At 36.4% G+C, this 22910-nt stretch overlaps 1 long non-coding RNA gene across 1 annotated transcript in view; it reads left to right on the plus strand.

Moving 5' to 3' along the window:
* The window catches only part of LOC111718644, a 48933-nt gene that overhangs the window by 7581 nt on the left and 18442 nt on the right, over positions 1-22910 (plus strand). Inside the window, exon 2 of the long non-coding RNA XR_002769173.2 lies at positions 7053-7111. This is a non-coding gene — a long non-coding RNA (uncharacterized LOC111718644). The remainder of the gene's footprint in view (positions 1-7052; positions 7112-22910) is intronic.

Genomic DNA, 22910 nt, shown 5'->3' on the forward strand with positions numbered 1-22910 from the left:
CTTTAAAATGAAAGGGTTTCATTGTATTTAAAAACAGCATCATCAACTACAACAATACTTAAAGCCTCTTTTCCTCACGTTTGTTTTTTTCTCAGTGCCTTCCCTTTCCATTTTGCCTATCCTGGTTCCAAACTTAGAGGACCAAAAGAGCTAGAATTTATCTAATAATTTATTTCAGCCTCTTTCTCCAGCTCTCCCCATGAAAAGGAAGCGGTGGCTAATAGAGATGGAATGACTTGCTTCATATTTTACACAAGCAGTAAATAGAAAACATAGGGTTGGAAATAGCAAATCCAGTGATTTACACTTATTTATTTCTATCCAAGTCAAGAGTTCTTCCAGAAACTAAAATCATCTAAAGAGTTGATTTGTTTTGTTTAAAAAGGAAAAAAAAAAACAGGTTCCAAAGACAGAAAGCCTAATTTCTTCCAACTAAAAGAACTAGATCTGACAAGCTGATCTAAGCCATGTATTAGAGAAAGTCAGAAAGCATTGCTAAGAGATCTGAAGGGAGACAAGGTGTCATTGTGAGAACAAGTGAATGAATCCCATTCTATAGGATACAAGACAGCATGACTCCTGGCTTCTAAGAAGACTGAGGTAATGTAATAGGCTAGATTATTTCTCTTCATATTTTTGTCCCTTTCTAGACTGGCCCACTGCTAATTCTTATGATTGACTCATTTCTGTCTTAAGAATCTCATCCTTATTCCTTTGTGAAATTAGCCTTATTTCTGGGGCTACTTAGGAAAAACTCCCAGGTATTCTGGACAGAGTTCTGTCCCTGCTTCTGGGGAGATCTTTGACAATAGGGTGATTGGGGAAGAGATAAAATACAAATCCATATTAATAAAATGGCCTCAGAGTGATTTTTGCAACAAAGTGCAGGACCAAGGAAAAGTTGAAGGAGAGAGGAAAAGATAGTCTCTACCTTTCCTTTGGAGCAGGAACAATCACATTTTAACTATACATGAATGAATTATGTATTCAATACATGCTTTTATTTATTAGGACTAAAGGAAGGTTTTAGGTCAATTTGTTCCTTATATCTAATGGAATTTGTTTTAATAAGTGACATGAAAGAACCTTGCCTCTGAACTCCCCCTGACCTGCACCTGAAGGGCTGGACAAACCGAAGTCATACCTTTTGTTGGAGTTGCTAGAATGAAATCTCTAGCTAACTTGCACTCCCTCCCCCAATACGACTTTCTGTTAATTCCAAGGTATACACTGTTTTTCTCATAGCATATATGCATGTACTTGTCTGTTCATACATCTGTCTGTATGAATATATATATTTATATATTCATTGTATGAACACTAACAACTTGATACAAATCAACAACTAGACTAAAAGAATGGTGTGTGTACTGGAATGGGGGGGGGATAACAATACAAAATAACAAATCAATTTAGCATCTTGAAGATTCTAAACCCCATAAAAATGAATTAAGGACAAGTAAAGGCTCTCACTTGCACATCATTCCAGCTGGATTCCCTCAGGCACAGGTTATTCTCAAGGTATTACCTTTTTATTTTCCTCCCCAAACCCTTAAAGAATAGAACTCCTTAGTCCCTTATCACTACTGTTTCAGTCATCACTATCATTTAAAGTATACAAATTTCTGCAAAAACTAGTCAGTCCCACTATTTTCCCTCACAAGACCAGTATTTATTTCAGGGACTAAATTCTTAGTATTAAAGATTTGGATAGAATCTTTTTTACCTTGGTTTGAGAAATCAAAGTTTGGTAGCTTGAAAAATTATTGATAATTTGATAGTCTAACCCTGGGCTAGAGATGAATTTTTAGAAATAATCTCTTTGGGGTGAGGAGAGAGACTAAGAGTTTTCAAGTATATCAATAATTCTCTTTGTGTTTTTTTTAAACGGGAGTTTATACAAGTATTTTTCAGTATATAACTTTCTTCCAAGCTCAGCTTTAATGAACATTCCACTCTTTCTTGCTGTACAGCCCAGGCTCCTTCTATTTCTTCTATTTCCTTAGACATAAGTACAGGGGAAAGGCAATTAAGTCTCCCTTCAACAGCTCCTGTACAAGGCGCTTCCCTATCTCTAAGCATCAAGCCATTTGGAGGAGTTTATCTCAGGTGCCTAACCTGCAGTTATCAGAATGCCAGACTAATTTAGGGAGCTCAGCTCTGTAACCCAAGGCGATCCCTTCATTGATTGTTTAAAGTGCTGTTTAGATTCTGCTCTTCCTTGGTAAACAACTAAAAGTAACTGCCCTTATTTGTGGTCCCTTGCACACAAACCCTATTAAGTCATTCTCTCCCTCTCCCTCTTTCTCTCCTCTCCCTCTTTCTCTCCCTCTCCCTCTCCCTCTCCCTCTCCCTCTCCCTCATCCTCTTCCTCTCCCTCTTCCTCTCCCTCTCCCTCTCCCTCTCCCTCATCCTCTTCCTCTCCCTCTTCCTCTCCCTCTCCCTCTGCCTCTCCCTTTCCCTCTTCCTCTCTCTCTTCCCACTCTCTTGCTTTCTCTCTTCCTCTCTCTCCTCATCCCCGATTTCTTTATCCTTCCCTCTCCTTTTCTTCCTTCCACTCTATTCCTCCCCTACCCTCCCCCATGTTCACTTTGATAGACTAAGGGAAACTGAGATCTCTCCATGACATCTTCTTGGAATGAGACTGCAGTATTATTAAGAAATTTGAACATCTGAGTCAGAGATTGGGCCAGTGATTGTCAAATCCCCAATTCCTCTGTGTGGCCAAGAGATGCTACACCTTCTCTAAATCTGCTTTTTTTTTTCCTTAAAGAGATTGCCATAGCAATCAGTATTATATTACAAAGATCTCTCCTAGAAGATTTACTTTTCCTTTATGATTTCCACAGTTGCAGTGCATTCTTATAGAAAGGCTAATATTATAACTAGTTATATGGCATGGGGCATTCTGCTTTCTTCTCTCCTTTCTTCAACCTACCTTTTCTTTTTTTTACTTTCTGCATCCCAGCCACAAGTGCTCTCACCAACTCTAGCAGGTGACCCCAAAATGAAATGATATTTCTTATTTAAAATTTTATTCTGCTTTCCCCCTATTCAGAAATACAAATAATTTTATTTTTAAACCAGAGTTAAAAGAGAGAGAATGTATACAACCTGTGACTCAATCTAAAGTGACCTAATATTAGGGGAACAAAATCTTGATTAATAAATTATAATGGATATACCAGAATTGGAAGATTTTATAGACTAAGGGGCATATTATATTGAATAGATATTTTATTGAAACATTCTTTTAATGAAGTTTGTAATATTGAACTAAGGAATATATTAATACACATCTGCATGCACACATTTCACTAAATACGTAATATATGCATAATATATACATGTATGTCTTTCAGATATTATGATTTATTACTTGTTTTATATTTATAAAAAATGAAATGTGAAATTATGGTTAACCTGTCTTTTTTGTATAAAAAATTTTAAACTAATAATTGTTTATGCTAATTGGAGAAGAGAATATGAATCCCTAATATTTTATACTCAACAAATATATGCAGTAGCTAATTTAAAATGGTAGGCAGAGAAAGGCTAGATTTTACAGAGTGGTATTATTTCTGTTTTTAGAAATCACTTTTAAAAGCAGCCTTTTCTTTTAATGTCTTATTTCAAGTGAAATTTCTTTATTATTTGTCCTTAGGATTCCATTAGCTAGATAATATTTTGAAACATCATCTGAATTTCTAAATCAATTCCTTATTACCTTTGTCTCTTACCCGTCCATCCTCTCAAGCTAATTCCAGGAGCTTCCTTTACAATTTGATGTCACCTATCTCTCGCTCTTGAAAATAAGAAAATGCATCAAAATCGAACGAATTAAATCTCCGTAGTACTTAAGCGCGAAGGGACTAGAGGTTGAAACTTTTTCTTCATTTTGGTGCTGCAGAATCTTCTCTTTTGGGGAAGTAAGGAGGAGAAAGCCGGGAAGCTATAGACTAGAAGGATTTGTTAAACCTCAGGGAAAGAACTGAAGGGTGTAAAATGCAATTTGATTATGTAATTTCCCCAACACCAGTTCCCAAACAAACCAATAAAAACTCACCTGTCGTTTTCCCTTCCTTTTCTAATGTTCTTTTGCAAAGATTTTATGTACAAAATCACATCTGTCGGAAATATTATATTTATCTTTTACAAAACAATCTACAGATTTGGTGAGAATCATTCATAAGAACAAAGTAAAGATTATATTTTTTATGAAGGATACTGAGAAAAATGTAGAAAAATAATGGTCACGAGTATTACATATGGGCTGTTGATTACTATGGACTGTTAATATCAACTAAGATTTATGTTCGTCATTCTCATTATTAACATTGTTGCTTCAAATATCAAAATGAATGTAATGCAATCCAAAAGTTATGCAAACTTCCACTGTTATTATTTTGTTCATTAAGAGTGCTGCTTTCAACTAAATCATACTCGAATTCATATATATATATATATATATATATATATATAAAGATTCCAGCGGTGGAGAATTAAGGGAATAAGGAATATTGACGTGAAAGTGCCAATTTAAAACGTCTTCCGATTTTGGATTATTTCTCGATATTTCTTAAATTTTGTTGTGTATTTTATTTCTAATCATAATATTAATTACCTTAGAAAATCTCTCTCATAGAGGAAGGTAAAATCTTCCAGTAGGATTTGTATTGTTTTGAAGTTGTTAATATGAAGAAGAAAATATTCCTGGGTTCTTGCGAGATTCTACACGGTTTGCACCTGAATTGTTTCTACGTAGAGACGGCATTCATTTAACTCTCCGCCTCTGCCCACATATGGATTAAGTGTGGTTTTACCCTTTTTATATATATCCAAATCTCATCATTATTGACTAATGAGCAGAGTTAATGCCAGTGTGGAGGAGGGTGGGGAAAGTTGGGGACCAGTTTGAATGTGCTAAATTTTCAGGTCTTCAGTTAACTATTCGATTCGTGTGTGCCCGTTGTTCCTTAAGCTCAAATCCCCGAGCTCGGGCTCGGGTGCGGGTTCACATTCATACTCACAGGCACGGCCCACGGTAATTCGGGGGCAGGGTGGTGATGGGGGTTAGGTGTGTGTTATGTATGAGAGAGGTAGGGGCAGAGAGGTCTGGTGAAGGGAGAAAACGACCTAACGGTATTTACATGTGTATTCAGCCATGAAATTGAATGTTACCAAAGTTGAAAAAAAAAATCAAATTAAAACCGGTAAATTGTCTTTTGATTTGCAGTAGCGTTGGGCCCACAAGTGTTTGCTTAGAAGTAGATTTTTTTTAATTAAAAAAAAATCCAGGGGAGGGGGGGTTGTGTAGATCCAAGGAATAGATACTCGCTCTTTAATTCCAGATTAAAACGTTTGGGGACGGCTCTTCAGCAATTCTCAGGATCAGATGAAGTATGAAAGCAATCATTCCTTTTCATGCATTTCTCCCTTAATTCACCGAAATCAAGAGACCTTTTAAAACTTCTTAAGTTTTTGCGTTAGGGTTTCTCCGGACGGCATGGACTGGGCTAAAAATGACTAAACTTTTTTTTAAAAATTTATTTATTATTATTTTTAAAATCTAATCCTCTCTCCAATCCGCAGAGTTTTTAATCCTTATCCAGTTATTATAGGAAAAGCTACGAACAGAAAGTTCAACTCAGTCAGCTGTAGCTTGGGGATCTTCCTCTCCCAGAACCCCAGTTCAGAGCCTGGCTCCGCAAAGGACATTGCTACTTGGAACATGGGGAAAGACCGGTCCCAGAGCATTGGTTATTCTTTCACGCAGTCAGCCAAGCTCCCGAGAGCCTTAGATCTCTAGGTGCAACAGCCTGGAGGTGGGGGTGGGAAGCAGAGTGTAGTTAGTTACGCCTGCTTTTCAAAACTGGTTCCTCTTCTAATCTTCTCTCACTCCCTTTGGTCCTAAACTCCCAGAGTGCGTTTGTGCTCAAAATACAATGATGTATGTCAGGTGATTCACAGGTCTGCAAAGAAGCTGACCCAAATGTGGTCCTACACTACTAACATTCTTCCCTCCCCATGTTACCATAATTTCTATAATTCGGGAAGTGGTAGTCGAGGGGGAGAAGGATGCAGTGAAAAAAAACCACGGTATGATTTATATTTTGTGGTTGGGGAACTCAGACTATCAAACCCACCACTAAGCTTTCAGTGTTAATGGCAATATGTCTGCATTTTGAAGAATCTTCTCCATTCATTCTAAATTATTATCCTTCCTTCAGCCCACTACATCGCCCAAATCGAAATCCAACCAAAGCCATCTGCTTTTTTCGGATACCAACATTTGTTCGTACTGGAATGGACAACAGGTTTAACCAACCTACCCTTAGGTCCAGACCAATGGGGAAAGGGGAAGGAGGGAGGAGAGCCAGTAGAACAACAAGAAAAAGAAAAATAACAACAACAACAACAATTGTACTCCTTGAGGGAAACAATTTGGTCATGAATGGAATAGGGCAGAATTCTCAGTATAATGTAAGGATCTTAAACTCCTTTATTTTGGGGGATTTTGTCTTTTCATCCCCATATTCTTTCCCGATGCTTTGCACGTAGTGGGTACTTAATAGTAAACATCTGTTGAATGGATCCCAATTGAAACGATAAGAAGCAACCTTAAGGGGGCAATAAAACTCAGGCCAGAAATGTCTGCATCCAAAAACCTCTAGTTACTTTAGAATATGGAAGGCATTATTCCTGTTCCAAGGAAAGGAACGCCTGTGAAATACATTGTTTGACAAAATTGGTAGGGAGAATTTGTCTGACTTGGTTAGATTTTATTTTTTTTTCCTTTGAGTGGATTTTTTGTTCAATTTTTCTATTGCTATTGCTCTTCACTGCTCCCTCCATCCCTTCCTCTCCTCCCTCCCCTCCCCATTTATGGAGAAAGTGAGAAGATGCTGAGGACAAATTTACTCAGCATTAATCTGTGTTCCTGTCCTGTTATTTTTCTCAAAGAAGCAATTCAATCACCTTAGCCCAGGATTTTGAAATCCAGCAGAAAGAAAATCACTTTTTGACTCCCTTTCCCCATTTTTCTTTTCCAGGCACCTACTGGTAAGGAGCAACCTATTCAGTAGTCGGATAATTGTGGCAGCAAAACAAGGTGTGCTGTGATTTTCATATTCCACCTTGGGCTACATGGGGTGTAAGTTTTTATTTCAGGACAAGGTTTCGTAGGATGAGAGAAAAGACTGGGGCATTGGGTGTGTGTGTGTGTGTGTGTGTGTGTGTGTGTGTGTGTGTGTGTGAGAGAGAGAGAGAGAGAGAGTTCTGCTGCTGTTTTAGCTTTTAAACTGTTGATTATTAAATGCAAAGAAAGATAGCAGCAAATTAAAATGAAATATAAAATATACTTCTTCACTTACCATGTTGTCTGTGATTTCTTGAACAGGCTCCCTGGGGACCCACAATTTTCCCAAGCCTGTTAACGGGTGACAATGAATGAGTGCCTGGTTTAATTTAATTTTCCTGTCAGACTAAATAGAGCTACTTTGTAAACCTTAGATCTACTCCAGCAGATAGGATCTCCTTGTTTTGCCATTTGCACCATAAAGACCCCCCAAAAGGGACACTGTATTGTGACCTCTGGTCTTGCATAATTCAAGAACTTAATGACATTTTCCATTTAAAAAAGGGAACTAATTGCTACTGATGCATAGCTTGTGACCTTATTCCAATCCAGTATGAGAATGTAACCATCTGCAGAGGAATAAAGGCTTCAGGGAAAGTAGGTAAAAATAGCTAAGTGGAAAGGAAATGGGTGATACCACAGTGAACATTGCACCATATATCTGGTATTCAAATAGAGCAAACATTATGAAAAGTTTCTTGGGGTTTCTCTTTCCGCCAACCTACAATCCATATTCCAGATAGCAATCCCCCCCTTTTTTTAAATCACGTAGTCCACTTTGTAAAAACAAGAAAACAATTTGAAATTGTGGCATCTGATAACCTCTTTTTTTCCCAAAGTTATGAAAAAATATTTATGATATGGCAAGCAGAATAATTCATGAGGAGGTTAATTTTTTCTTTTTTGTAAAATTGATCACTTTCTTCTGGGGAGGGGGACAGGAAATCACATAGCAGAGAAACACCATTTCAGTGTTTGCTATTTGAATCAGTCCGATTTTCCAGGAAGGTGATGTTGACATTTGTTCCCTACCAGCATTCTCACTCTTCAAATTAGTTGAAAATTGAAGCTTATCAGGTGTTTTTATTTTTCCCAAATAAAAATGGTCAGCAGCAAAGACATTGTTACTTCATCACTTAGAGCTCAGCATTATCTCTAAGAAGAAAATAGAAAAAGAAATTAGGGAGAATAAAAACAATCACCACTTTCCATGATAAACACAAAGAGCGAAGTCCTCGGATGTTCTCATCATATTTCCTAAACTTTCTGAATGAATCCACAACCAATTTGCACCCTTTAAAGAGCGTGAATGAAGTTAGGAAGTTAGGGAACACAACAATTTCCTGTCCTGTAGGTTCAAGATATTTCCTCTGCATCTCCTAAATGATACTTGGTGGCAGGGAGCCTCATCTCAGCAGAGAATTTGTTCATTTAAATGACATCCATAACAGACATACTTGTGCTTAATGAATTCATTAAACATCTCTGTGTATTAGGCTGGAAAAGTAGTCAGTCCTGCCTTGGGAAACGTCTAGAAAACAAAATACAGGATATTGGAATACAATTCTTTCTAAAGACATTCTCATTATATGAACAATTTTGGCAAAATTATAAAAACATTTCTGAATTACTGAATAATGTGCAAGTGAAAATGGAGATCCCATTTGGTGTAATTTGATCATATTTAAGAGAAGATTTTTAAAATAATCATAAAATGTTCAGATGTAAGGAAACACAACTTCAATGCTCTAAATTTTTTGGAAAAGAATCTCCTTTTCCCATTTTGACTTGTGAAAATTAACATGACAGAAGAAAGAGTAATGAAACATCATGCATCTTCTTTTAAACATTCCTTTAGCACATATATGCAAAAGAATACAAAACTGAAATGATATATTCTTACTCAGAAATAATATTTTTAGGACAAAAGAGAAAAAGGTCAAAACTATTTTTGGCAGATAAAGATATTGACATATACATATTTATAGAGAAGCATATGTAGAGAAGTGAAATCAATCCTATTAGAGATTTTTATATGAACAATGTCTTCTAAATAAATTCTCATATTTAGTTTTATTTGTCTCTGCTCATACTTACATGTGAATAGTTTTGATGGAAAGCAAAAAGATTCTGAAAAAATAATACCAACTCCTGCCATTGAATGTCTCTGTTATTTATCAATTTTATTTTCTTTCCTATTTAAATATAACATTTCTTGCTGCTTTCCTCTGTTATTTTGGTCAATTAAATTTCTCCCCTTTTCTCTCTCTCTCTGTCTCTCTCCCTTTTTCTTTGCATAACAAATCTAGGTCAATAAATAAGACTATCATTGAGTTTGTTCCAAATTGTTAGTTATTTTTCACAATTTTGGCTGGAAAATAAATATTTAAGATAGTATCAGTGACTTAAAAGATGGAAAGAATTATACTTTCAACATTGCTGTCTAATTATTACACTTAAACTGCTACCATGGACAGGACTCTGTTTCTCTCTCTCTCTCTCTCTCTCTCTCTCTCTCTCTCTCTCTCTCTCTCTTTCTCTCTCTCTCTCTCTCTCGCTCTCTCTCTCTCTCTCTCTCTCTCTCTCTTTCTTATTTCACCTTTTTCACCTCTTGGGGAAATTTTTATTTTAATTCATATGGAAAATTTAAAGATTATTTGCTGGCAAGGGACTAATGCCTTCCTCCTTTCAAAGATGCTGCAGCTAAAGTATCTGAACTGATTTCCTTTGCAGTTTTTGAGATATGGGAAGGGGGAGTGAAAGAAGGTATAATAAACCCTGTTCTAGATTTTTCTTTCAGATTCACACTAGTAATATTAAAATCTAAAAAAATTTAGATTTTAACAAAATCTACCGTTACTTCCATAACTAATAAATACAAAAAGTATCCCTTTAAATGCCATTTTCATGTGTTTTCAAATATCTGATGTGAAAAATAAATAAATTTATTACTATAAATAAAATATCATTTTGCTCAATTTTTCTGTATTATTTAAATGCAAAATATTTTGAGGGAAGATATAAAAAGAACAATGTACAAATTCTACTCATAGAATGATTAGGGTATTGAATAATATTTTCTTAACTTATGAGACACAGGTTTCAGAAATGTGAAGTAAGTTTCAATTTATAATTGAAGTAAAGATCTACCTCACATTTTTAGTGGGTTTGTGTTTTCAGATTGTTCTTACAGTGGGATTGTTCTGAAAGTCACAGGAAACTCTCATGATACCTAGCTATTGGGTCTACTCTCTTTCCCAAAAGAAAATAGAAACTTAAGATGATGTAATAGAAGAACAAAGAAGACAATATCATCCCCCCAAAATAATCCAAATAAAGGAAGCAAGCTTAAAATTATGCTTCTCAAATATCTAGGTAAATGAATCAAAATTTTACTTCTTACATATGAACATAACCTGGGAGACATGGAGCAGGGGAAATGATAGATGCTTTGCTTTTCATCCATTCCTTGGGGGCTATTTGAAGAAATTTTGCACCAAATGAGACCCTACAAAGATTTGTAATTGTAACTGGAAAGGGGTGGATTTCTATTTGGGATTCAAGAGTGTCCAAAGACAACTTCTTCCAAAACATCAATATGGATACAAATCTGTTCTTATTATATCTAGTGATGTGTGCATGTATCCTCTTTTCTTTCTGCCCCTTTAAAAAATATTTTCTTTCTCTCCCTTAAAAATGTTACCTCAAGGACTACACTTCAAATGTGAGAGCTAATGAAAGTCTCAACACATTTTTGTTCATTAGTTTCCCTACACAATTAAAGGGTTGTTTTCTAAACTTCCATTGTCTCCCATAGAAGTTGCAATAAAATATGTTCACACTGGATCAAAATAAAGTTTGTTAGGGATGTATATAGAAAAGTCATTCTGCTTTTAGCCCTGGCTAGATTTATGTCACTCCTCTGATAGCTGAGTGTTTCAGTGTGAAAATCTCAGACTAGATCACCTGGAGCAGAGATGCCACTTTTAGGAAAGAGGTTGGGAAAGGAAGGGTGGGAGAGGGAAAGGGAGAGGGGAGGGTGGCAGAGAAGAGAGAGAAACATATCATTGAATATATCCTGGCATAAATATTGACCTCATTTACCTGTACCATATTCCTCTTCCTACATGTTAAAACTGACAAATACTTTCCAAGACCTATTTAATATCATTGTGTAAAGAAGGTAAATGATATCTGGATATCTCTCTGGATATCTACCTGATGTCCACTTCTTTGCCATTAATTTTAACAGCATTCAAGAAGTATTTTGATTTTCCTGGGCATGGAACTGGATTGGGAGGAGAGCCAATGATATCTTGAGGACAGCTGGGTTTAAAAATGTGACTAGGCAATGGACTATATTTGCTTTGTGTGTAAAGAATCTTCAAATAGGTATCTGAACATTTCTTACCAAGCATTGCTGAAAAGCAGCATAATAGCTTCTTTCATCTTGACCTAAATATCTCAGAGAGACAGTGGGATTATGCTTAGCCTATATGTGGCTATTCATATCTTTAACCAAGTAGATGTTAAAAGACAAGAAAATTGTTTCTCCCAGAGCTTCAGATAACTATTAAAAATATAGAGGCTTGTCTAGAAATATGTAGATGAAATGGACCTCAAAGGCTAATGGATACAAATCCAACTTGGCTGAAACATTCTTTTCCAACAAGTGGTCTCTCCTACATTGAACTTTAACCACAAAAAGGTTGCTCTCTCAAGAATGAGCTCCACAGAACAAGACGGCTTTTGGAAGTTTCTGCATTGAAATGAGAAGAGGTGCTATCTGAACAATAACTGCAAGATGGTGAGATACAAAAGTCAGCTCAGTAAAAGATAGGGAATATGTTTGAATGGACATTGTGCATGCAGTAATGACATTCATGATAAGATAAAAGATCTATCTGATAATGTATCATTTAGAAATTCAGATTTGCTGATGATTGATGGAGAGAGCTGCTAAAAATCAATTAAGGTTCATAATTAATAAGATACAATATTTGACTTATCCTATAAAATTTGTTTACCAAGTTATTTGAATAAACAATTAACTTCCTTACAAAGTTATAAAACTATATTGATGAGCAACTAAGACCTAGTGATGCACCAACCCCAGATAACAGACTTAGCAATCTTTATAACTAACTAGCAAACAGAACTTACAAATGACCTGAAAAGTTAATGGACCCAGAGAATTAGAATAAAGTAGCTGTCAGCAGCCAAAACATACATGTTTCAGTTTATCGATATGAGAAAATGTCCAGAAGAGTGTGTGTGTGTGTGTGTGTGTGTGTGTGTGTGTGTGAGAGAGAGAGAGAGAGAGAGAGAGAGAGAGAGAGAGAGAGAGAGAGAGAGAGAGAGAGAGAGAAAGATTGTTTCTTAAGCAGGACCGTTTTTCCTTTTGCTGTGACTATCAGAATCTCACCACTTTGCGAGCCTTATTTTCCTCACTCAAAAAATGCAGAGATCTACCAATCTCCTTCCCAGACCCATGACAAATCTAATACATTTGTGCCCCCTGAACACCAGAGCAGAGTTTGTGGGAAGGAGCCATTCATTCAGTTGTAGGGTATGAAATGCCTATGGATCGTACCAACCTGGGACAGGGCAATAGTGAGGAATATACTTAACGATCATAGCACTCATTTACAAACGGAGGAATATATTTAACTAAAATTTACACCAATTTAGGAGATGTTTATATATTTTAAAATGTTTAAATTATAAATAAATTTATGGAAAAAATGCGACTGTACAAATTATTGGTTTTGTTGTTTTAAATGAACTACTAAATACTCCCAATCTATCATGTTTTTCCTCTAAATTGGTTGGCGTTGGGGGAGGGGGGAACAAGGAGTGGGGAGTGAGTATTATTCATAAACTTTGCATTTCCTGATTGGGTTTTTGTTGCTTCTTTTCAGTCGTGCCCAATTCTTTGTGACTCCATTTGGGGTTTTCTTGGCAAAGATATTGGTTGTACCTAAGCTATAATGTGCTTTTTACAGGCTGCTTTGTATCTGTGAATATAATTTCAGGAGACACTTGAGCAGCTTTGCCTTTCAGCCATTGTTAACAGGGGAAGTTCTATAGGAAGAGAAGGGGGAAAAAATAGACAGACATTGACCCAGACTGCAGGATGGAAAACTAGGGCAAAAGAGCTGATATCTCTTTCCAGTTACTTATTAACCACTGTTCATTTGAGGGAATCGATATTTCCAGCAAAGGAATAAACATTTAGGATACAGAGCTCCCTCCCTCTCTTTCCTTTACAAAATGATTGATTTTATAAATGCATCTGCCTGAGAACAACAGAGAAAATGAAGCATAGTGTCTTTTATCTTGGGGATATGCAAAGCACATCTATTTTCAGCTTTTATCTCCTGAATTGTATGTTGATCCCATACATATAGATTGATTTTGTTCAGGTAGATAATGAAAAGTCAAGTGGAAAATTTACACAATGGCACTCACGATCCTGGCCTTATAGTGGTATATAAATTGGTTTATTATTTCATTCTATTAAGAAGGCTCTTTTGCACTAAGGAAACCATCAAATACCCAGTGTTCAAAACCCAATGTACCTTGGCTGCATTTTCTTGGGGGTGGGGGGAGTACAGACAGGAGCAACAGTACAGAAGTAATGGGGAGGATATGTTTGCTAATTATAGCAATTAAATTAATTTTCAAACTGATTGTTGTGTTACCTTTTCTGTTTCCCTAGTCCCCCTTTTCAGAAGCTTACCACATGAGCTATATAATCCAAGAACCTCTTCTGCACTAGAATGGATGTACATATTTCTCATATAACATAGGCAGGTATTATTTTACCATAAGCAATCATCATTTTGCTGTTGTAACCCAGAGGGGCATACTGCTTAATCAGCAAGCAAGAGGCACAAGGCATGTGGGTGGCAGGAGAAGCAAGCACTATCAGTAGGAGAATAGTAAAGGAACAGCTTGGAACCAAAATACCGGAGGCAACATTATTAATAAACATCTTCTGGACATTTGGTGGCACATCGAGCCTGCTCCGGCTTAAAGCAATTAATTCAGGGTACTGACATAAACTCTCCAGTTCTTTGACAGCTTGGGGCTGAAATAAAAATGCTAGTTCTCCAGGGAAAAGAAGAGGATAGTTGGCTCTTTTCTGGACTGTTTGCTTATAGGCCCAGAGAGCAATCTTCCTTGCAGAATGAAATGCAAGGACACAAACAATGTACCAGGGAGAGAATAGAAGATGGGAATGAACAGTTTGAACTATTTGCTCAGCAGAAGGGCAGCCACAATGGTCGGCCAATGGCTTTCCCATGCATCAACTGGGGCTTCTTAGGCCCTTTTGTTGTTCATCTTCTTCCTCTGGACAGATAAGAGCACAGCTGCAGCAGGGCAGCTAAGTAAGGTCTTCTACTTATTCCCCTAAATCTCAGACCACATTTACTGTAAGGTTTTTAAAGTTGTATTGGGCTTTTAACTAGAGGGGAAAAAAGGAGGGGGAAGACATTCTTAAAAACTGATTTATTTAAAGCAGGATTTTTCTTAAATCAAAGCTGTGTTCACATAGTCTTTATAGGGCATTTACCCTGAAGGGGTACACAGGATTTTGGTTACCAGGCCAAAATACTAGCTCCTCCTTTTTTGGGGGTGCACTTTGATCTGAATAAGCAGACCAAGCTGGTGGTAGAAGTGGGATAGCAAGCTGCTTCATTTTAAATGTGTACTCAGATGCATGTTTTTACCGTTGAAAACATTTTTTCCTACTACCCCAATCATAGATCTACCTCTATTCACAAGTCTCAGAAATGAGAAGCATAAGAGATAATCAAGATAAAGGCTAAGATTTATATTTTAACAAAATCTACCATTACTTCCATAACTAATAAATACAAAAAGTATCCCTTTAAATGCCATTTTCATGTGTTTTCAAATATTTGATGTGAATAAGATTGGCTTAAAATTCTGTAAAAGATAGAAGATATGCTAATTACAGAATTTTAAAGAATGCAGTCAGGTTAAACTGTTAACAAGAAGTTGGTCCTAAAGTCATAATCTCCCCTAAACAATTGGAATATTCAATATCTATTTTTGACACCTCATGTTATGCCCCATATAGTTTTTGGGAACCAAGACACCATGCTTAATTCCATTGTAATAAGGTTTATTTAGCCTGAACGGTTTTATGAGGTGAAAAGGCAGAAAGTTTAACACTGAAGAAAATTAATGGTTTACTAAGATTACATTAAACATTCACAGACAGGAAGCACACCTGCGGTAAATACAAAGTTTAAACACTCCTTTGCTCTCAGACAAAAATCTCAGCAACCTTAGTATGTTTTTCCTACTGGGTGGTCAGAAGGAAAATCTCAAAAGCAAAAGGACTTCCATTGTTTCTATGCTGTCTTAAGAACTGACCTCACGTGTCTCTATAGAAGACAAACACCTGTTTATCTCCAGTGAGCTCCTGCATGTGTGCATGTGTGTGTGTGTGTGAACCAATACACATGTACTGGACTGTCCCGCATGATCCCCTGCCATTATACAGAAAAGATGGATCTTAGGGCTGATGAGAAAGAAATGCTTCTCATTCTCAAAATCTACTTTGTTTTTTAAAACAATTAATGTTTTCTATGTTTTCTTTCCACTCTGTCAATCAATTATTCTATCTAATATATCTATGCAACTTTAATATTTCTTTATTCTAATATGGGAAGATTATTCACTAGCCCACCCCCACCCCCATCAGACATGTACAAATAGTTAATGATGGAAAGGAGGGAGGGCAACAACAATGATTACTCAATGAGATTATGCCTTGTCTTATTGTGGTGTCTGATGTGGTTTATAAATATACTAACTGATTAGATAATCCTTTCCTAAAGGAAAAGAAATGTCTAAAAGATACCTTGGATTTTTTTAAATCACAAAACATCATGCTTCTTATTTAATATAACCTTTCCATCATACAATAAATAAATCCAGTCCTGATCAACTTGTGCCTTTATGAAAACTGGGTCCTCTATTTAGAATCTCCACTTTTTTTAGCTCTAGATGAATTTGATACTTTTTAACTATATGTATTGGGTTATAGAAATACTCACCCCTAAGACATGTGCACGATAGCATTTTGAGTCAGAAAAATCATCTTGAATCAATGAACTAAGTGAAAATCTGATTTTATTAATTTTTTTTCACTTTTAAAACCTGTGTTATTTGCAGGAAAAGAAACACATTAATTATTTTGTGTTTTTATGAACCGGACACATTCAACTGGTGAATGGTAAGAAATATCCCCTCATGTTTCAGATTTTCTGGCTTAGAAGGAGACAAAGGTCACTCTCTGCAAAACAACGCACCCAAATTTAAAAGTGGGTTGGAGAAACACCAGGAGCAAGGGATACCGAACTTCCTTGTAACTCAGCTCTGGACATCACACCAGCTGCCAAGACAGGTTAATTAATGAGACATTAAAGAGACTGAATGACACTTACAACTAGTTACTTATGGTGCTAATTTCAAAACACTTTGCAATAGACAAAGAGACTCGGCTGTTAATGCAAAGTAATTTGGGATGTGTTCTTGCTGAATACATTTAGGGAAGCAAATATAGTTATGCAGAATTTAAATTAAGGTTGACACTAATGTAAACATTGCAATGCAGCCGCATGGCCAAGAAATATGATGAGGGTATGGGTTTTAATCAGGCCTCTTCCACCAAAATAGCATTTTAAATCCCCACCGTTTAAACTGGATAAAACACTTAAGCTATGGCTGGCTGAAAATGAATTTACTAGAGAAAAAAAGAAACACAAACATTTTATTTTATCAAAAGATCTCTGGGGACATTATAACAATATTCTGAGCTAAGGAAAGAAAAGGTAAATGGCCTTAAATATTAGTTTTATTTTTCACTTCAGATGCCAGGTCATATGATCATAGATTTTGAGCTGGAAGGAACCCTAGAGATGATTAAACCAGGAATTTTTTAACTGAAATTTGTGAGCTGGAAAAAAAAAAAAAAAAAGGAGAACTCTATTTCAGTGTAACTGATTTCCTTTGCATTTCCTTTCCATTATAATTTTTATTTAAGTGAAAAAATGTGATTTTGAAAAGGGTCTTTGCCAAAATGACAAAGGAGTAACTGTCCCCAAAAGGCTAAGAAGTGATCTATACCAATCCCCTCATTTTACAGATAGAAAAAAAACTGGAGGTAACAGAGGTCATATGCTTTGCCCAAGGCCAATAGGTAGTGGCCAGCAGGGATATGAATGCAGGTCCTCTTACTCTAAAGCCACTACTCTTCTGATTTGATTTAAACTGATTTATTAGCAGCATATTTTGGAGAGTCACAATCAGTTTTTACTATTTTATAATTTATAATCATTTAGCATTTTTGCATAGCATAGTTAATTGCTATCACTGAACCCATTGGACAGAAAAGGAAAATAAAGAGAGATGAACTCATTTTGCCAAAAGTCATTGAAGGTTGGAGTCTATGGTCTCTTTATGTTGTTTCATCTGTATTAGTAGATGAATGATAAAAAATTCCTTTTATTATTTACAAAGAAAAATCCCAAAGTGATTATATTACTAGACTCTAGGGGGCTAGCCTTTAGATTGACTGTACATGTGTGTGTGTGTGTGTGTGTGTGTGTGTGTGTGTGTATGTGTGTGTGTAAAACTTTAGTATTATTGAGAAAGAATTATACCCAAGTGTTTGTTCAGAGGAAGTTTATTTTTTCAATTTGTAAATATTTTAAAGTTTTAGGAAAGTTTCAGAAAGTTTCAGTCGTTTATTTCCTGGGCTACTGTAGATCAATAAATGGGTAAGTCTGGATGTTAACATTAATTGAAATGCTAGCAATTTGGGGTGAAGTGATGGGAGACACATTATTAAAGATAGAGCAGTTATTAGTCTTACTATTGGGTTTGTGGAGAAAAAGAAATCGAAGGTGACAAGAAGTTACAGTAGGCAGCATTTACTGCTATTACTCCACTCCTGTTTTTTGCCTTCTTTTGCCCTAATTGTCTCTGTGACTGAAAGGAACTTCCTCATTTCCTTTAGCTCTTTAGATTTGTTTCTTCAAAGCTCTGTTTAAATGATCTCTATTACAAAATGTTTTTTGTGGTTATTGTTGTTCTCTTTCAGCTACTACTTCCAGCCTCTCCCAGGTCCAGTTGGTTCTCTCTCTTTTCTCTTTGTTTCTCTACCTTCCTGCTTCTCTCTCTCTCTCTCTCTCTCTCTCTCTCTCTCTCTCTCTCTCTCTCTCTCTCACACACACACACACATCTCTGTCTGTCTGTCTGTCTCTGTCTTTCTGTCTTGTTTGTCTCTCTTGTCTCTCTCTTCTCTGTCCCTGTCTCTCTCTGTCTCTGTCTTTGTCTCTACCTCTTTCTGTCTCTCTCTTTTTCTCTCTCTCCTCTCTCTTTTTCTCTCTCTCCTCTCTCTTTCTCTTTCTCTCTGTCTCTCTCTGTCTCTCATCTCTGTCTGTCTCTCTTTCTCTGTATCTCTCTGTCCCTCTGTCCCTGTCTCTCTCTGGCCCTCTGTCCCCGTCTCTCTCTGTCTCTGTCTCTACCTCTCTGTCTCTCTCTTTCACTCTCTCTCCTCTTTTTCTGTCTCTCTGTCTCTCTCATCTCTGTCTCTCATCTCTGTCTGTCTCTCTTTCTCTGTATCTCTCTGTCCCTCTGTCCCTGTCTCTCTCTGGCCCTCTGTCCCCGTCTCTCTCTGTCTCTGTCTCTACCTCTCTGTCTCTCTGTCTCTTTCTCTCTCTCTCCTCTTTTTCTCTCTTTGTCTCTCTCATCTCTGTCTCTCTCTGTCCCTCTGTCCCCGTCTCTCTCTGTCTCTGTCTCTACCTCTCTGTCTCTCTGTCTCTTTCTCTCTCTTTCCTCTTTTTCTGTCTGTCTCTCTCATCTCTGTCTGTCTCTCTGTCTCTGTCTCTTTTTCTGTCTCTCTCTGTCTCTGTCTCTCTCTCTGTGCCTCTCTCATCTCTGTCTGTCTGTCTGTCTTGTTTGTCTATCTCTCTCGTCTCTGTCTCCATCTCTCTCTGTCCCTCTGTCCCTATCTCTCTCTCCTCTCTCTTTTTCTGTCTCTCTGTCTCTGTCTGTCTGTCTGTCTCTCTCTCACTGTCTATCTGTCTGTCTGTAATATAAATCCTGGCATTGGGTTCAAGATTTGTTGATTGTGGAAAAGGTTCAGCTTCCTGTTGTAGAGATTCTCATTTTAGTGCACATACTAGTGAGAATTCTAAGGAAATTAACCAGAACATCTGAGATGAGGGTGGAGGGTGCATATTATTCACAGCTGCAGAACACAAGTTCTTTTCTAGGGGAGAAAAGCTAAATACATACTTATTGAACTGTGATGATAACATTTATAGATTCTCTACCTTCTTGTTAGGTTGGCAATGGCATACAAGGTTAACAACAAACTAAAGGCTTCATGAAATCACCTTCCCAGTGCAAAATGCAATATGACTTCCTTATTTCAGCTAAGTCTTTAATGTATGTGGTTTTAAGTGTAAACATTAGAAGCCACTTTTCGGGAAATTTAATTTTAGGCATACTTCCTAGTAAAGAAATGAAATCTCTAATTTCTCTTTTTAGTATGGTAGAAAAAAATGCCAAGACCTGAGTCAAGAGAAACTTGTTTCAATCCCACCCCTGAAATTTACTAGCTATGTAACCATAGGTATATAAACTTCTCTTATTCTCAGTTTCTCTTTTGTGAAATGAGGTTTATAACACCAATAGTATCTTCCATATAGAGTTGTAAAGACCAAATGAGATGAAGTATGTTTTGTAAAATTTAAAGTGCTATATAAATGTCAGCTGAGATTATAGCTCTCATCATTAATTCATAAAAAGGAAAGAAACTGAAAATGCGTGATTATATAAACATATGCACATATATATGTATGTATGTATTTTTTGTTCAGTTGTTTTCACTCATGTCCACCTCTTAATGACCCCGTTTGGGATTTCTTTATCAAAGACACTAAGAGTGGTTTATTATTTCCTTCCTTAGCTCATTTTACACATGAAAAGCTCAGCCAAACAGGGTTAAATGACTTGACTAGGATCAGACAGCCAGTGTGTAAGACCAGATTTGGACTCAGGAAAATGAATCTTCCTGACTCCAGATCCCGCACTCTAGCCACACTATACCATTTAGCTTCATACATACAGATGCATGTGTTTCTATGCTTAGATATACATACATATGATACATATATACTATTATGTGTACATGTGTGTTTATGTCTATATGTACATATGTGAATATGTATGCATCTCTCTTCTCTTTTTTTTCTCTTCTTTCTTTTTTTCTCTCTCTCTAATGTAATAGATCCTATTCCTATACAGTAGCATTAAACAGAGGAGACATCCAAACATAAAGCTCTCTACTTCTAGACTTATGATTCGAACTTCCATAAATTGGGTGCTTAGGATTAAGCACAAGCTCTTTTAAGATACCTCAGGGGCCTGTTTACATAATAAGGAATAATTTAATTAGATTTCTATTCCTTTTATATGAAAATGTAACTACAGAATAGAGTTGAGAGGTAGTTAAATGGGGTCAGTAGGCATCAGAGTATGGGATGATAAAGCCAATGTAATGGGGAGGATTAGGTAATTTGGCTGTCACTGTTGACAAAGAATATCATCTCTGGTGGTATTGTAGGAAATGTTTTGCCTACTGCTTTCTTCCTAGGATCTTTCCTCTGATTTCTATGCTAATCTACTTAATTGAAGACTGCTGTTATAACTCAATCTCAATTCCTGTTTAGGCGATGAATTGTGACTAGATTATGAGCATTACTTTGACATTAACTAACCAACTATTTCCCTTCCCAGAATTCAACTTGAAGTATACCTTCTCAGCTCAGGAAGTTCACCCACCCCATCTTAATATCTGTGAACTTCCCTTTGTCACAAAAACATGAATCATTCATACTAGGACAGACAGATCCAATAGTCATAATTAGGTTTTGGGGGTTGAATAATTACATTAATAAGATGCCTCAAATGTAGATTATCATTGTTATCTTCTAAGATCATTATGTTAAATCAAGAAGCGTTTATTAAGCACTTACTTTATGTACTGGGCACTGTGCTAAATATCTCTGATTTAAAGAAAATTGTAAACATGGCTCCTTCCCCAAAAGGAACTCATTCTAAGGCAGGAGCTCACATTCCAATAGCCTCAGCTTTCATTCAGATATTCTTCAGGAAGCTAGTGTTTTCTTTTTTATTTCTTTTTTTTGTGTATGATTTCTTGATTTCTTCTATAATAGTTCCTACCTGATCATTTGAGAGCAATGTAACCATCTCCTTTCTTGTGGTATTTTTGTTTTGTTTTACTAATTTATAAAGCAATTTTAAACTCTAGTGAAACTAAAAAATATATCTTAAAAGCCAAGAATTTCTATTATTGGGAGGTGTTAAGTCAAAGAAAAATCTATTCTTGTCATACCCAATGGAAAGGCAGGTGGTATAAGAGGGCAGTGGTATGTTCCATTGTTCAATTATTTCATTAGTATTTTTTGTCACTTCATCTGGAATTTTGTTGACAGAAATACTGGAGTAACTTGCCCTTTCCTTCTCCAGTTCAATTTACACAAAAGAAAAATGAGACAGATAGGGCTAAATGACTTGACTAGGGTCACACAATTAATAATCATGTGAGGTCAGATTTGAAAACAGGAAGATGAATTTTTCTGACTCCAGGGCTGGTACTTTATTCACTTCACTGCTTAGCTGGGAGAGGGGGATTTAGACTCAGTAAAAATAGCAGAATACCAGAAAACTGTGTTACCCTCATATGGGGATAAAACAATGGCTAGTATACCACAGTTATGATTCTCAGTACATTCATGAAATATTAAAGGAGAAAGAAAAACAAAACAAAGTAAAATACAAATTCCAATCTTAGGTGACTCCTAACTTGGTGAATGACTTTGGGGCATGCAACCTCATATCTCTATGCCTCAGTTTCCTCCTCTGGAAAAAATATAAATACTACTTAAAAGAGCCATTGCAAAAAAAAAAAGTATTAAAAGTGTATACCATACAATGTGTCATAGAAATGAATGATGGCAGTGATGACAAGGATATATTCAGGGCTCGTTTTTTCTTGCTATAGAAACATAGCCAAACATGTGATTTGAACAAATCAAAAGAACAATCTTGAGTTGGCTCTTGTGATCAACTGAAACTTTCACATTCTTTTGCCTACTCTTTGAATGACATTCAAACCTGTTTCTCCTGCCCCACCTCTTAATCCTGAATTTCATTTTGAATCCCAACATAAACAATGTTGCTATGGCTTTTTATGATTATCTTAAGAATTCCTCTCAAGTGAGACTCAAGGACCTTCTCAAGAAGGTGCTGCGATCTTCATTTCTTTCCCTGCACCTCAGCTTAGCTCATATAACATGCCTTCATTCCTGCCTTTCTGTGTCTCTATGTCTTGGTTCTTTTAATAGCAGCAGCAGCAGCAGCAGCACCAACAGCTTGGTCAAAACACAGCATGTATGCTTCCAGGAACTCAGGAATTTGATCATATTATCCTGGTCCTTGGAGACCTTCACTTATTCCATATTAAACAGAAAAGATCACAAAGTTCTCCTTCTCACCTATAAAGCTTTCTTTATATATAGGAATTATTGACACCTTAAACAACAGAACTCATTTTGCTATGTAGAGGAAATTTCTGGCTTCTAACAGAACAGATGAGGCAGAGTGGTGGAAGCCCTTTTCCTTTGGATCTGCTCTTTGG

This window comes from Sarcophilus harrisii, chromosome 2 (genome assembly GCF_902635505.1).
Source record: "Sarcophilus harrisii chromosome 2, mSarHar1.11, whole genome shotgun sequence".
NCBI classification, from domain to species: domain Eukaryota; kingdom Metazoa; phylum Chordata; class Mammalia; order Dasyuromorphia; family Dasyuridae; genus Sarcophilus; species Sarcophilus harrisii.